We start from the raw sequence: 12,506 nt of genomic DNA, 5'->3' as shown, positions 1-12,506 counted from the left end.
GTCAGAGGAAAGGACAAAAGCTGGGGATCAGAGCAGCTTCTCAGTGGAGAACCAACAGAAACCTTGAAGATCCTTGAGGCCAGGTGTGGATTGCTGGATAGGGAGAATCCCTGAGCGCCTGGACCTAAAGGGCCTGAGAGATCTCCTTTCTGTTCCAGGACCAGGTTCTGAATGTGAGACAGGAGAAGCTGCCTTAGGTGACAAGCTTCAGGATCCATGTGGAGACAGGTGGTGGTGAGATGTTGCTGAGCAACAGGCACACCACGCACCCAGAACCTGCACCCTCTACAATACCCAGGCTAAGTCCTCTTCCACTAGGAGAGGGAAAGGAGCCCGTGCAGGTGTGGTCTCTGAAGCTGAAGGGGTATGCAGGCTGGTGTGGCACGTGACCTCCTTGCTGACCTGTGAAACTATGATGGCACCCCCACTTGGACAGCAGCTGGCTCATTGCTTTGGAAGTCATTCTAGAAGTGAACTTGTAATCTCTTGCTCCCCAGCATTGTCCTAAAAATTTTTCATCACCAGCAACTTACTTTTTATAATGGTATTTCCACAACTAGTATTTCAGAGAGACTAGTGAGAGCCCCATTGCAAACACACTAAAGGGGGAAAGGAGAAAATAAAGATAAAATTTCTCTAAGTACCACAAAGAGCTAAGTGATAGGTGCCCCACCCCGAACACACACACTTGACTTTAGAAATGGTTGTGGGCTCAAGAAATGGAGTGTTTGAGTCAGCAGATTCCTCAGTGTGTGGGTTTAACCAGAGTGTGGAACAGGGTGGCCTGGGGGCTGAGGTTCTGGTTTTCCAGACAAAATAGAAGTGCAAATGGACGTGTGTGTGTGGCCACCTTTGTTCCCCAGTCTTGGGAGCAAAGACTGAATGAGAGGCTAAGGAGCTTATCTGTATAAGTAAAGTCTTTAGCTTCTAGAGTTGGAATCTAAGAGTGCCTGGCTGGGCTAATGACAGCCCTGCCCATCTTCCCTGTTAGGAAGCTCCTCAGATCAAAAAGAACCATAATAATATAGGAGTGGGAGAGAACAGAGCAAGGCTGTGTGAGTAGAGTGTCCAATGGTGGCCCTGAGTCAACGTGGGGAGTGCCCATGGGCCTGCTCTAGGATGTCTGTGACATTGAAGCTGCTGAGTTAGGCAGTAAAGGCTCTCTCCTTATATACAGCAGCATTGACTTCAGCAATAACATGAAAGCACAGTGGAAGGAGAGAGGGGGAAGAGAATACCCCACCAGGTTGTGAAGCACCAATTCCTGAAGCCAGGTAGCTGTGCGACCTTCTTCTCAGGGTCTCAACTCAGAAGTTCCGGCAGAGCGCCTTCTCCACCACTGAGGTTCCAAAACTCTTGCTTCCAGTGGGCCTCCTTAAATACCAGCAAATAGAACACAGAAGACGCTGCTCCAGCAGCCCTTGGGACTTAGCCTGGCTTCATCCCCCCAAGGACTGACCAGACCCCAGAGGATGTGCACCTGGAGATAAGTGAGATCACTGAGTTCCCCTGAGCCACAAGAAGTCAGCATTCCATGGATGTTTTGTCTGGGACATTCAAATGTGACTACAGGCAGGGGACAGGGAAGGTCTTGATATGTTCCTCAACCTGGAATGCTCTCAGTGACATTTTGCAAGAATTAGCTCTCTTCATTCTCACAGTGACATAAATGACTTTAGACTTGGTCACTGTTTTGCAGGTTTGGGCTCATGGCTTCTGTGATGCACCAGGTAAGGAAAGGGTTGGGCTTGGAGTGTGCTCAGCTTGCTGGCTCCATGAACACCCCAAGCAACCACATGACCCCCTAGGCAGGCTCCTTGTCCAGGAGGAGATAGGCCAAGCCTGCCTGCAGTCCCAGAGCTCCCTGCTGGGTCTGAGCTTTGCCTCCAACCTTGATTCCCAAAACCAAGATGGAGTTAGAATGAGGAGGATCTGGTGTCTGCTGCCCCTTCTTGGAGGACCAGGAAGCCCCGTACAGAGATCTCTTTTGCCCTCCTGTCCACAGCCAGCATTTGTCTCACTTCTCTGGGGAGCCGTGATGGTCACCAAGAGGTGTCTAGTGAGACTTTGAGAGGAGGCTTATATCTGCAGCAGGAGGAAACGCCAAGACAACTCTGTGTCCTGGGCTTTACTGGAGCCTCTCAAGTTAGGAGGATCCTGATTTTGAGAAGGAGCCATAGTACCTGATGTGCAGCCACCAGATGAGAAGACATTAGAGGCTCTCAGCTGTCCACGGAATGTGGACTGTGGCATCCATTCACATTCCCAAAGCTCCTTGGACTCAAGGGAAATAAATGCCCTTCAGGAATGTCATGATGGCTCGGGTGGCTGAAGGTGCAGACTGAAAGATTGTGGAAGCTTCTCCAAGGCCATTTGGTGTATGGATAGCACAGGCAGGAGCCCTAACCTCTCCCAGCATGTCATTGTCTGTGAGATGAAAACAGTGATCTGCATTTTTCTATCTCACAAGATGATGCTGAGAAAAAATAAATGAACATCATCAATGTGACCTCTTTTAGTAGAAAAAGCTAAGCTGGAAAATGAATAAAGCTGTTTTCCTACGAATATAAGCCTCCACTTTCTGTGTTGCTAATTGAAGACAGAGAAACCATGAGGATTTTATTTTTTAAACTTAGAATTGAATTCTTTAACAGTATTGGACATGGGCAGTTGTTAAGAACATTTTTAAAAAATGGAAAAAATGGGCTGGGGATTTGGCTCAAGCGGTAGTGTGCTCGCCTGGCATGTGTGCGGCCCGGGTTCGATCCTCAGCACCACATACATACAAAAATGTTGTGTCCACTGAAAACTAAAAAATAAATATTAAAATTCTCTCTCTCTCTTTAAAAAAATTAAAAAAAAATGATTTCTTGCTGAAAATATGAAATTACCAGATCTTGTATCTTTCCTCATGCACCTGTGGTAAGTAATTTCTAGCTAATACTGATGGAATGATATTTTGGAAATTGAGCAACAGATATTCTCAATAAAACTATAAATTCTCACTGTAAAGTGTTAGTCTACAATTGAGTTGTTTTCTAATGTCTGTTTAATACGTGCAGCTTTAATGCAATATGTTCTCTAGAACTAAATTGCAAATAGAAGGTAAATTTTAATGAATTGATAGTTTTAGGCCATAAAAACCCCTTTCCTGCTGTGCTTTGTGGGGCCCTCAGATATGTCATAGGGACTGCCCACCTCTTTGCATGAATGTGGAGGCCATACTTGGAGGGTTATGGGGTAGAAGGGAGGATGGAACCATCTTCTCAACAGCTTTCCTATCTTTGCATCACTCTCTAAACACAGATTAATTTTGTAATGTCATGATTCTTTACTCTGAATATCCAGCACCAAGATCTGCTTCATTTTTGAAATAATCTTTACTGCTAAATCAACCAAAATCTCTTTTAAAGCATACACACAGTTACTACTCTTTAAAATCAATTTATTCTTTGAGTCAAAGAAAATATGCTGTAAGTTGTTCTTTTTAGAAATGCTTTAATTGGAAGGTGAAATCAAGCAATTATTGAAAGTTTTAAAGATCATTTCAGCAAATGTTTTCTTTTGAAAGTGAATTAGGAAATATTTTGGTGTAAACATTAATTACAGTGTTTTAAGTGATTGTGATAAAATTGCAATTAAAAATAAAATATGCTTATAATTTAGAGGTTCATTTTTTCTTACATCTATTTCACTTTGGTGCTTTTTACTTGGTGGCACCTTAATGAGCAGAGACAAGAGTTCTTGGCGTCAGTTTAGAATATCCTCCATCTGTCTAGCTCCCTCTTCTCCGAAACGACAGAGAATTTCCAGTGTGGCTGGTCCACAGCAAATGCCAGACATGGACTGCTTCTCCCTCCTCACTCTCTTCTCGAGTCTCCACCAGAGATAAGAGAATGATTCCCTGGGAATCATTCATGTTCTTTCATGTTCCCAAAGAGATGAGATTCCCAGAGACCTTTAAGACCGTGGCTAATGGAGAGACGTTGTCCCTCTCAGTCTTCATGTCCCAAAGGTGATCAGCAGAGGGCATTTGCAGCCGAGATGGCATCCGACATGTCTCCCTGCCTCTTCCCAAGTCTGCCCCCAATGCATGGGGAAGACTTTTTCTCAGACGCTCTTTAAATGTCCATCACAGATCCCTGTGCCATTTGCTCGACAGCAAGTTCATCTGTGCAATTGACTGTCTACTGTAGACCATGGCAGAGAATTGTATTTTTCCATTTTTATGAAAGTAGGCAGCTTTTGACACTTAGAAATTCCATTTCAGCTACTATAAATTAGGCACCAAATTGCTGTCTACTCACTGTAATTATGGACAATTCTAAAACTTTTACACATTTTCAGAGTTTTAGTGAATCACTTTAAGGAGATATCAGGGGCATTGTGTCTCTCTAGTGAGATGGGATTATAACGCATTTTCTCCCAAGTACCTTCAGCCAGCACTGTGTGGCTTTATCTGCATTGAATTTCTAACTTTCATAGTTCAAATGATATCTCCGGTGATGGCTGGTTAGTTGCCCTTGGAAATGACTTGCATGCATGGCCTAATTTTTCAAAAAGCTTTAAGAAGGGTCACAACAAAATTTAGTTGTAGGACATAAAATAAACTAATGTGTATTTTCCTGCCCTTCATAAACTGTATTGTTTGTTCATTGCGTTACTGGGATGTGGATCATTATTAATGACAGTCCAGTGTATCTCAAGTATGGATTAAGGTTACAGAACACTGGGGCTTATTTTTTCTAATAATGTACACTTAAAGAATGTTTTGGAATTAACATTTCTGTGATAAAAATTTGCAAATGTGAAGAAGAGTTATCACAACAAATATTTTGATTTTTTTCTTCAAATTTTGTTCTATTCAGTAAGTAACACATAGACATTTATGATCCCAAGGATTTTTCCACAACTGTCTCATCATTGGATGAAATGGTGGTATCTGTCCAGCCAAACCTGCAGTCCCAGTGGCTGGTTGTGGTTGCAGAGGATGAAGGACAAGGGCCCCTGATCAAGTTGGAGATGATGATCAGCAAGCCTTGCCAGAAGACCAAGAGGAAGAGTGTTCTTGCTGTGGGTAAAGGAAGCGTCAAGGTCAGGTTTGCACAGGGCATACAGGAGGAGCACTGAGGAGGCCGCAATGACATTGAGGGCATGAACCCGGAATACAAAGATCACCTGAGAAACTCCATAGAGCTGGAAGAGAGCCAGGAGCGAGCAGTCCAGGAGTGGCTCCAGCGTGGTGGCCCCGCTGGCCCAGAGGACAGGACCAACAGGAGCACAGCCCTGCCACTGCCTGGGGAAGGGAAGGACAGGAAGATGCTCAAGAGTGGTGGTGCAAAAGTCTTCACCAGCTTTCCTACCCAGGGGAAGTTTCCAGAATCCAGTAACCCTAGTGACCTTACAGGGGCTTGACGGACTTGGAGATCAGCATGTACGCCCTGCTCTGCATCTTCTGCCTGGCCATCCTGGTCTTCCTGATCAACTGCGTGGCATTTGCCTGGAAGTACAGACATAAAAGACTTGCAGTGAGCCAGCAGGGCAACATCCCCCACTCCCATGACTGGGTATGGCTTGGGAACGAGGTGGAGCTTTTGGAGAACCCAGTGGACATCACGCTCCCCTCGGAGGAGTGCACGACCATGATAGACAGGGGGCTGCAGTTCGAGGAGAAGAACTTGCTGCTGAATGGAGGTTCCCAGAAGCCCTTCCCCAGTCAGCTTCTCAGACCTTCTGACTCTGTCTATGAGAAAGAGATGAAAAACGAAACTGTAAACTCTTCTGGCCCAAAGAGGAAGAGGGTCAAGTTTACTTCCTACACCACCATCCTCCCCGAGGATGGGGGCCCATACACCAACTCCATCCTTTTGCTTGACAGTGATGACAGCATCCAGTGGGTCTGCCAGGACATGGGGCTGGGGACTCCCAGGACTTGAAATACTGTGTTATATTTGAATTCACTGATGTGCCTTCTGGTTTTCAAACAGCTGGAGCTGTGAGCTTGTTCAGCAACAGAAGGTGATTTAATAAGGATTTATTTGTTGAAGCCTGGTATGTGGGGGCAGGGGGGAAGGGGGCAAGGTCCTCTTCTAAGCACATGGAACTTCCCTAAAGAGTTAGTGCAGTGCTGGGGATGTGGCTTAAGAGGTAGTGCGCTCGCCTGGCATGCATGCCGCCCGGGTTCCATCCTCAGCACCACATACAAACAAAGATGTTGTGTCCGCCAAAAACTAAAAAATAAATATTAAAAATTCTCTCTCTCTCCATCTCTCTCTCTCTAAAGAGTTAATGCAGCTTGTGTGTAAGCCAGAATGAGCACCTGGCATGGCCCCTGTAGTACTGCTGCAGCACTGTGTCAGCAGTCGCACACTACCTTGTACTCGCTCATTACCAGTGTGCCAAGTTCTCCACCAAGGACTTTATCTGCCAGCTCAGGAAAAACAGACGTTTAGAACTGGGAGGAGTTTGATGGTTAATTTCCCTATACTTTGACATCAGTCAGGTGCATGGACAAGTCTTACTCTGGGGCTGAGAACTCTTCTGTGACAGGTGAGCGAGTGTGGCCACCCTTATTGGTGATGTGCTCTACCCATTGTTTTTATGCACATTTATGCCAACACCTGTTGCTGTTTTGTTTCGGGAGAGTTGTTTATTGTTTTGTTTTTGACTTCTGGGAGGCTTTTTGAAACACATGGTTTCTCTCCTTTAACTGACATTTGCTTGGATGAGACAGGAGTTGGGCTCCCTGGAGCTAGCCTTGCGACATCTAGATTGAATTCCCAGGGCCCTTCTCTGCTTCACCCTACTGTTTATGGATATAAAGTAACTGAGTCCTCATTTTCTCTAGCCCTTGTTTTCTCAGTGACACATCTTAAATCAGCAGTGCATGGCAGATTTTTTAAAAAAATATTAACATTCAGTGAAAAAGATTAACATGAATTTTGCAAAAATTGGGGAATATGTGTGAACCATAAAAAATTTTTGTTTTAAATACATAGGAGCTGAAAATCCATGTGGGAAATTATAGGGTCCATTCCTAAGGGGAAAGGGCCCACTTAAAACACCTAGTCACATAAAAATTTTGTGGAAAACATTTCACGCACTAGACTCAAATATGAAACTGATGTGGACATTCGTGAAACGAAGATTCCTTAAAAACAGATACAGACTAAACTGCCATTTTATTCAAGAAGATTAGAGAAAGCACGGATGAGATTCTGTTTAGCAGGATGGAAATCCATCTATTCAGTGACCAGGAAAACATTTGCATCTGTACTGCTGGCCAAGAGAAAACATCACAGAATGTGTCCTGAGGTAGGAAAGCAATGAGAACACTCAATACAGTCATGAAAATAAATGGCCACTCTAAACCTCAAGATACACTTGTCAGGAAATCAAGGGTCAGAAAAAGAAGGGGAGGAAGAAAAAAAATCAGTCATAATTCTTTTTGAAAAAATAAACAGCAGTTAGAACAGTGGTATGAAATGGAGTTAGAGCAAGCTTCTGAATAAAAGAACGAGACAACTTGTCAATTAAATAAATTGAAATGGCTGCAAACAGATACTGCACATCGTGGCTTCCTTGGGAACATCTTTTAGAACCAGCGAGGGGTCTCAGGAGGTCTCCCAGAAGAGAGGCCCTTGCAGGGTCTTGACACACCTCACAGAAAAGAAATCCAGGATGTGTCAAAAACAGGCACAGCAGAGATTTATTTAGGAAACAAGGAATATGCACTTGGGCAGCCTGAAAGTGCACGCTATCTTGAGAATAAGTGCTTTCAGGACCTTGGGCTCTTCTTTTAAGGGAAACTTTGTGTTTAGTGACCATGTCAAATATGTGGGTGGTGTCACTTGGTGGGCCCAGTTCTCTTCCTCAGGGAGAACAGGGCTGTCATGGTCCTATGGTTCTCTTAGGGATATCTGGGTGGATGTCATCCAGGCAATAAGGTTTGGAAGATACCCACATCGTGGCTCCTCCAACATCTCCCCTTTGGCTCTGTTCCAGCAGCACCTGCAGGCATTAGTGACTGGACTCACAGTGCTCTAAGGCTCACGGGCCTCTCAGGAATCCACATGAGGAGGAAAATAAGCTGGGGCCCATAGGTGGGATGGGGCCTCTTAGGGTTAGACTTAATTTCTTCTATCTTCTCTCACTTTGAGCCACGACAAGTCTAAGAACTTACTTGGAAAGACAGAGGAGGCATCTGGGGCTCTGCCATGACTAGGATGGGCTGATGGCTGAGCTGGTCAGAACAGAGGTGTTCGGTTGCCCCTTTGTTGTGTAGACTTCCACGTGGGTGAACTCACCCTCAAACCCATCTGCTCTGAGGTCTACTCAAGTTGGCAGCCGAGAGGGTCTTCATCTGCTTCTCCCTCATGCACAGGGCTGGAGGGTTTGTGGAGAGAGGGTTGGCCTCACCACAGGTGTTCCCTGGGTCCTTTGCTGTTGGAATGGTGCTTGAGAGTCGAGGCCCTGGAGCCTGAGAATCCTTGCAGTGGTCTGGGGAAGGAAGCATTTGCAGGATGGGGAGTCTGCAAGGCTGACTGACTCCTGGAGGAAGGGCTGCCTAGGAGGCCCGAGGAAATCATGCTGCATTTCTCTTTATTATTCTTTTACTTTTAATTGGGTCTTTTGTTTATGCCAGTGTTTTTCAAAGGATCTGGAGGTGAGGTAGCCCCAAACCCACTTATTGGATAAGTCCACAGGTATCTTAATGCAGCACAACTAACAACTAGGCCTGTGATTTCTAGAGGCCACTGTCCAGTTCTCCCCACTGTGTCCTGGCTGGACAAACACTACATAATATATATATATATATATATATATATATATATATATATATATATATATATATATTATATTACAAAATTTATATTGTATTCAAATTTTGAGCACTCATCAATGATCTCTGTGGATTTGTAGATATGTGTTATGGAAATATCTCTGCTCTTTGTTTTTAGATTTTTTTTCATAGAGAAAAAAATTAGAATAAAATATGACCTGGGTTTCAGTGTTTATGTTGGAAAAGCTTACTCAAGATGATCAGGACACTAGGACTTTCCCGATGGGAAATAAGAACCCAAAAGCTTTAAAGTCCACTAGGGAAATAATCTTCCTACTCCAAGAAAGCAGTAATGCCGTCAGTTCACACACTGGGCAGGCTTCCTGTTCTGTGCCCTGCCTTCAAAATATTCTTGCTACTCAAAATCAGTTTTTCAAATTAAAAAAATAATTCAATATGTAGAATTGTCTTTTTAGGTTCTTTTAAACATTATAATGTATCTAAATATTCCTCCGAAATACAGCACTTTGCAAATAGTGAAATTCCACTTTTCATTATTAAGGTTGGAACTAAAATAACTCACTATTTGAGTTCTAGAGAGATCACAGATCCAAGGGTTAAAATTAAAAGAATAAAGCTTTAAACAGAACCTAGAAATGAAAAATAGAATCTATTTTGGATTTAACAAAGACTTCTTAATCATGCTTCAAAATTGTTTTAAATAAAATAATAAAATAATTGCCCTTTATAAAATATTTAAAAGTATTTCTGCAGATGACAGATATAGTTACAAAATGAATGGGCAAACATAAATTGGGAGGAAAAATTGCAGTACATCTCCTAACAAAGTGTATACATACATGTAATTCTGCTATCGCTCCAGAATAAAAGACAATCTAATTTTTTAAATGGGCAGAAGAAAGTGGCTATTGGGGCTGAAGCATAACTCAGTGGTGGAGCTCCCTGAGGGCACGAGGCCCTGGGCTCCACCCCAGCACTGCAAAAGGAGAAAAAAGGAAAATTTATGTCAAAACTACAGTGACTTAGCTCTACTTAATTTCTAGAACAACCAAAATTTTAAAGACTGAAAAACACCAATGTTAGTGAAAATGTGGATCAGCTAAAACTGTCTAATATTGCCAATTAGTTGGCAGTTTTTAAAACAAATTTCTAAAAAATTGTACACATATTCTATAACTAAGCAATTCCTCAACTTAGTATGACTATAAGGGAAACTATTCATATGTAAATATATAGTAGCACATGTTTATGTCACACACAGGCCAAGGAAACCTGATGAGGACATTTGTAGCAACTTCAATTACAATAACAAAATATCAACTGGGAACAACTTCAATGTCAATGACGAGGTGGACATTGCTCAGCTGGGTAGATCTACATAGCAGAATGCCATCCACAGCCCAAATCGCCACCTCCTTATTCACCCAGCACAGGTACCCTCAGAAGTGCTTTATGATGAAATAGAATCCAGCTGAGGTGGTGAAGCAGGGTGGGCTGGAGCTCAGGACTGGGAGGGAATCAGCAGGCAGGATGCCTGCCTAAGTGTTTCTCATTCTGGTCGGGACCTGCTACCTGTGCGTTTGTAGTGATCAACTGCTGTGATCTCCATATTTCATCACATGTTAATGACACCTCAGCTGCAGTACACCTCAAGCATGTTGTGCGACCATCATATGCAGAATCATGGGGAAATAAGTAAATAAAGACCTTTGTATGGTCCGTTATTTTTCAGCCCTTATGCTTATAACTGGACCAGCACAAAGTAACTCCTTGAACTCTGTATGACACTCAGTGTGCCATGACTCAGAGTAATCTGAACAGCTCCACCACATTTGTAAAGACGAAAGACAACTTCTGAACAGACATACAGACAGTCCCAGTCTCCATGGTGGGTCTTTATGTGGCTCCTAGTCAGGACCCGTCATGGTTCTTAGAAGAAAAAGCCAACAGTTCTAAGACACGGAGGGATAATTAGCTTCAGAGCCTGGCGGAGAGTGAATTGCAGCAGAGGAAGGACTGGAGGGCACGTGAAAGAAAATGCCAGGCTTGGCAAAAATAATCCACCATTATTCCCAAAAGTAATTGAAGATTATTTATGGAAATTAATTACTTTCACAAGTAAGTTGAAAGAGGGGAAAGAAAAGAGAGGTGATTGGACCCCTGCCCCCCCCCCCAAAAAAAAGCTTTAAATCGCTAATGAATGCAAAAGACAGCTGCTAATGGGCAAACTTGTTCCAAGTTCCTGATAGAAACCTTTCTTTTTTTTTTTTCTTTTTAGTGCATTGTAGTTACACGTAATCTTGGGTTCATTTTCACAAAATCATGCAAGCATGGAATAGAATTTGGTCCACCGAAGTCCCCAGTACTTCCCCTTTCCCTCCCCTGTGCCCTCCCTTTCCTCTGTTCTCCTGATCTTCCTTCTATTTATTTATAGTCTTTTAAATCAGTACTTTATAGATAGACATAAGGTGCAATTCACTGTGGTACACTCAAGTATGGGCATACCATGATTTAGTCAATTTCACTCCAACTTTGTCCTGTTCCTCCTCCTGCCCCGCCAAGCCCCTCCTACTCTAGAGATCTCCTCTGTTTTCACCTTCTTTCCTCTTATTGCAGTCTCACTCATGCATATGAGAGAAAACACTGGACCTGTGGCATTCTTCTCATTTCACTGAGCTCCATCGGTTTACTGGCTGATGCCAGAGTTCCATTCTTCTCTGTGGTGTGTAAACTCTACTGTGAATATCTGCCACATGTTCTTTATCCATTCATATATTGATGGGTGTCTAGGTCGATTCCATTGCTTGGCTCTTGTGAGTTGTGCTGCTGCGAACACTGACGTGGCTGAGTCCCTATGGTGTGCTGATTTTAGTTATTTTGGAAAAATACTGAAGAGAGGGACAGCTGGGTCATATAGTGGCTAGTCTTTGGAGGAATCTCCATACAGCTTTGCAGAGTGGCTGTGCTCATTTGCAGTCCCACTGACAATGTAAGGGTGGGCCTTTCCCCACATGCTCGCCAGCACTTGCAGTTGTTTGTATTCTTGATGACCGCCATTCTGGCTGGGGCGAGGACCTCTCCTAAGGTGACCCATGCATCTGCTGCCCTGAGAGGGAATGATGTGAAGGGTGGAAAGCTGGGGATAACACAGAGAGTAAGTGAACATTGAGGACCACGGTGCTTGTCAGGCAAGGTCGCCTTCAGAAACCATCTGGAGTGTTGAGGGAAAGGTTCCTCCTGACAGAGAAAGAGAGGAAGTGAAGCGGATGCACTCAGTGAAGACAACCAAGTAAATGAAGCTCCAGGGACTTGAGGGGCATGTCTCCAGATGGAACAGGAGGCCTCACATCAGAGGAAGCCTCACCAGCCATGAGGACCCCAGCCTCTGCAGAGATGTAGACCACCATTAGCCCTTTACCAAGCGCATGCCCCTGCGCATGGGAGGAGAACACTCAGGTGTGGGAGGAGGCCTCCACTGGACTCGCTGAAACTGGGAACCTAAGGGAGAAATGGACTCAGGGGGAGTGGAAGGGGCATTCTATTTTGTGAAGACCGAGTTCTCTTCCAAAAGTAAGGCAGCTGTCGGGGACAGAGGAGCGGCCCTTTGCACTGAGAGAAAGCTCACTACCTGAGAAAAGACACTCGGGGAGAAGTGAGTCTGTGCTACATTTGAATGTGAGTTTTCCCAAATGTTCCTTAAGAG

The 12,506-nt window shown here is 44.0% G+C and overlaps 1 pseudogene; it reads left to right on the top strand.

Annotated features, from left to right (window-relative positions):
* The first annotated feature begins 4,505 nt into the window (after positions 1-4,505).
* On the top strand, positions 4,506-5,936 carry LOC143385980 (transmembrane protein 132B pseudogene; annotated as a pseudogene).
* Positions 5,937-12,506: the final 6,570 nt, after the last annotated feature.

Source organism: Callospermophilus lateralis, assembly GCF_048772815.1.
Source record: "Callospermophilus lateralis isolate mCalLat2 chromosome 11 unlocalized genomic scaffold, mCalLat2.hap1 SUPER_11_unloc_3, whole genome shotgun sequence".
NCBI lineage: Eukaryota > Metazoa > Chordata > Mammalia > Rodentia > Sciuridae > Callospermophilus > Callospermophilus lateralis.
This window is presented reverse-complemented; position numbering and strand designations above follow the sequence as displayed.